This window comes from Carcharhinus amblyrhynchos, chromosome 11, assembly GCF_965287045.1.
Source record: "Carcharhinus amblyrhynchos chromosome 11, sCarAmb.v2.hapA, whole genome shotgun sequence".
In the NCBI taxonomy this organism is placed as follows: domain Eukaryota; kingdom Metazoa; phylum Chordata; class Chondrichthyes; order Carcharhiniformes; family Carcharhinidae; genus Carcharhinus; species Carcharhinus amblyrhynchos.
The window spans coordinates 22,857,097-22,861,208 of NC_137334.1; positions in this window are offsets into that span (position 1 = coordinate 22,857,097).

The window sequence follows — 4,112 nt, forward strand, 5'->3', positions numbered from 1 at the left end:
TACATCAGTTGCAACTTAATGAAGCTTAAATGATGCAGCAACTATTTTTTTTAAAGGAGCCAGTGTCTTGTCGGGACTCGAGTAGCGTGGCGCAGGGTGTCCCTGAACACTTCTGATGATCTAGATTGTCCCGGATGAATGGAACACAACGGTCTCTGTTTTATATCTGAGCTTGATAATATTATCCATCATTTGTTAAGATCTGTCCCGCTGTGGCTGTCCTAATGACTCACAGAATCCTGACAGTGCAGGAGGAGACTATCTGGCCCATCAAGCCTGCACCAACAACAATCCCATCCAGGCCCTATCCGCATAATCCTCCAGTTAATCCCCCTGACACTAAGGAGCAATTTAGCAAGGCCAACCAACCTAACCCACACATCTTTGGAGTGTGGGAGGAAGCCGGAGCAGAATGGTAACCTCAGTCTGATACCTACCAAGCTCTTACACACCCCCCTTCCCCGCCTGACAAAGTTAATTCAAATAGAACATAAGAAATAGGAGCAGGAGTAGGCCATCTAGCCCTTCGAGCCTGCCCCGCCATTCAATAAGATCATGGCTGATCTGAAGTGGATCAGTTCCACTTGCCCGCCTGCTCCTCATAACCCTTAATTCCCTTATCGATCAGAAATCTGTCTACCCGTGACTTAAACATATTCAATGAGGCAGCCTCCACCACTTCATGTGTAAACCCACATGATTACCCCATAGCCTTGCCTCACCAACACATCTTTGGACACTAAGGGGCAATTTAGCATGGCCAATCCACCTAATCTACACATCTTTGGACTGAGGGGGGAAAACCGGAGCACCTGGAGGAAACCCACGCAGACACGGGGAGAATTTACAGAGTCCACACAGACTGTAACCCAAACCTGGTAATCGAACTCGGATCCCTGGTGCTGTGAGGCAGCAGTGCTAACCACTATGCCACCATATCGCCCCATTCTACCATTCTGTGAGACCACGGCTGCTCTGTGTATGAATTCCATAACCTTTTCCCCATGCAAAAACAGAAAAATGTTGTAAAATTTCAGCTGGTCTGACATTTTCTGTGGAGACAGAAAAAAATGGAGCCAACATTTCGAGTCTGGATGATCTGCGGTTGGAGCTGAGAGTAAAGAGAGTCAGCAGAGATTTACACTATGAGGATAGGGAGAAGTTAAATTTCCAGCATTTTCTGTTTTTGTTTCAGATTCAGAGATAGAGAATCTGGTGAACTGGTGTGATGACAATAATCTGTCTCTCAGTGTCAACAGAATGAAGGAGATAGTCATCGACTTCAAGAAACGTAAAGGAGAACTTGCCCCTGTCTACGTCAATGGGAACAAAGTAGAAAGGATCGAGAGCTTCAGGTTTTTAGGTGTCCAGGTCACCAGCAGCCTGTCTTGGTCACCCCCATGCTGACACTACAGTTAAAAAAGCCCACCAACACCTCTATTTTCTCAGGAGACTAAGGAAATTTGGCATGTTAGCTAAGACTCTCACCAACTTTTACAGATGCAACATAGAAAGCATTCTTTCTGGTTGTATCACAGCTCGGTATCTCCTACTCTGCCCAAGACCGCAAGGAACTACAAAAGGTCATCAATTTAGCCCAGTCAAACATGCAAACCAGCCTCCCATCCATTGACTCTGTCTACACTTCCCGCTGCCTCGGCAAAACAGCCAGAATAATCAAGGACCCCATGAACACCGGACATTCTCTCTTCCACTTTCTTCCAATGGGAGAAAGATATAAAAGTCTGAGGACGCATACCAACTGACTCAAGACCAGCTTCTTCCCTGCTGCCGTCAGACTTTTGAATGGACCTACTTCGCATGAAGTTGATCTTTCTCTACACCCTAGCTATGACTGTAACACTACATTCTGCACCCTCTCGTTTCCTCCTCTATGAACAGTATGCTTTATCTGTACAGCGCACAAGAAACAATATTTTCACTGTATGTTAATACATGTGACAATAATAAATCAAATCAAATCAAATCAAGTTAAAATTTTCCGCAGTGTTTTGCATTGATCCTTTACCCTATATCCATTCACACTTTTTCCTACTATCTCAGATTTAAAATCAGTAATTGATCCAGCCATTACAGCCATTTGGGGAAGAGACTTCCAAACTTCTCCCACCTCTATGCGAAGGAATGTTTCCGAATTTCTCTCCTGAAAGCTTTGGCTCTCATTTTTAGGTTACGTCGTTGGATCTAGACTTTCCAAAGAGCAGAAACCGTTCCTCTCTATCCGCCCAATGTGCTCTCCCCTAATGTCTCCAATACGTATATCAAATTGCCCTTGAACTTTCTAAATTCCAGGGAAACAATCCTCGTTTGTGTAATCTCTCCTTGTAATGTAACTTTCTCTTCCAGGGTCTCTGCTGATGTCCATGATCTGGGAATCCTTGCAGAGATTCTCCCCTTTTTATCTTCACAGTGCTTATCCCACAGATACATTGATAAGGAGATCATCTAACTGGTCGCTCCCTCTGTGTTTCTGAAGGCTGCAACCTCACACACAAGTCTGATTGTGATATTTTTGAAATTCACTTTTGGGATGTGGGGTTCGCTGGCTAGGCCAGCACTTATTGCCCGTCCCTAATTACCCCTTGACGGTGGCGGTGAGTTGCCTGCGGTGTAGGCACACCCTCAGTGCTGTTAGGGAGAGAGTTCCTGGGGTTTTGACCCAGTGACAGTCAAGGAATATACTTCCAAGTCAGGATGGTGAGTGACTTGGAGGGGAACCTCCAAATGATGGTGTTTCCATGTGTCTGTCGCTCTTGTCCTTCTATATAGAATTGGTCATGGGTTTGGAAGTTGCTGCCTAAAGTTTATTTATCCTTTAGTCACAAGTAAGGCTTATATTAACACTGCAATGAAGTTACTGTTAAATTTCCCTAAGGAGCATTGGTGAGTATCTGCATTGCGTGTGCCTGGGATGGAGCATTTAAGTTTTAAAGAGAGGTTCGGTACACTTTGGTAGTTTTCGTTGGAGCAGAGAAGACTGAGGAGTGACCTGATTGAGGTGTTCAAGATTGAGAGGCATGAACAGTGGGGATAGGGAACAGTTGTTCCCTTTAGTTGAAGAGTCAGTCACAAGGAGACAATAGGTGAGCGGCAGGAGGTTTAGGGGGGATTTGAGGAAAAACATTTTTCCACATGGGGTGGTGAGGGTCTGGAATGCGCTGCCTGGGAGGGTGGTGGAGGGGGGGATGCCTCACATCCTTTAAAAAGTACCTGGATGAGCACTTGGTACATCATAACATTCAGGGCCATGGGCCAAGTGCTGGCAAGTGGGATTAGGTGGGCAGGTCAGGTGTTTCTAATGATTCAGTGTGGATTTGATGGGCCGAAGAGCCTCCTCTGCACTGTACGATTCTATTACTTACAGATGGTACACAATGAACATTGGTGGTGGAGGGAGTGAACGTTTGTGAAAGCAGTAACAATGAAGTGGGGCTGCTTTGTCCTGGATGATGGCGAGCTTCTTGAGTGTTGTTGGAGCTGCACCCGAGTGTTGCCTTTAAGAATAGATGATCTGGAGGAGGGATCCGAGTGTATGGTGTCGAAATTTGCTGATGACACCAAAATTGGTGGAAAGGCAAATCGTGCGGAGGGTGTGGAGAGTCTACAGAAGGATCTAGATAGGCTGGGCGAATGGGCCAGAAACTGGCAAATGGAATTTAATGTTGGCAAGTGCGAGGTGGTCCATTTTGGTAGGAATAATGGTAGGAAGGATTATTACTTACGTGGCGAAAAACTGCAGCAGGCGACGGTGCAGACGGACCTCGGGGTCCTTGTGCATAAGTCGCAAAAACCCAGCTTGCAGGTGCAGCAGGTGGTCAGGAAGGCGAATGGGATGCTGGCCTTCATAGCGAGGGGGATTGAATATAAAAGTAGGGAGGTCTTGCTGCAACTGTACAGGGCACTGGTGAGGCCACAGCTGGAGTACTGTGTGCAGTTTTGGGCGCCGTACTTACGCAAGGATATTTTAGCCTTGGAGGGAGTGCAGAGGAGGTTTACTAGGTTGATACCGGAGTTGAGGGGGTTGAGCTATGAGGAGAGGCTGAATAGATTAGGCTTGTACTCGTTAGAGTTTAGAAGAATGAGGGGAGATC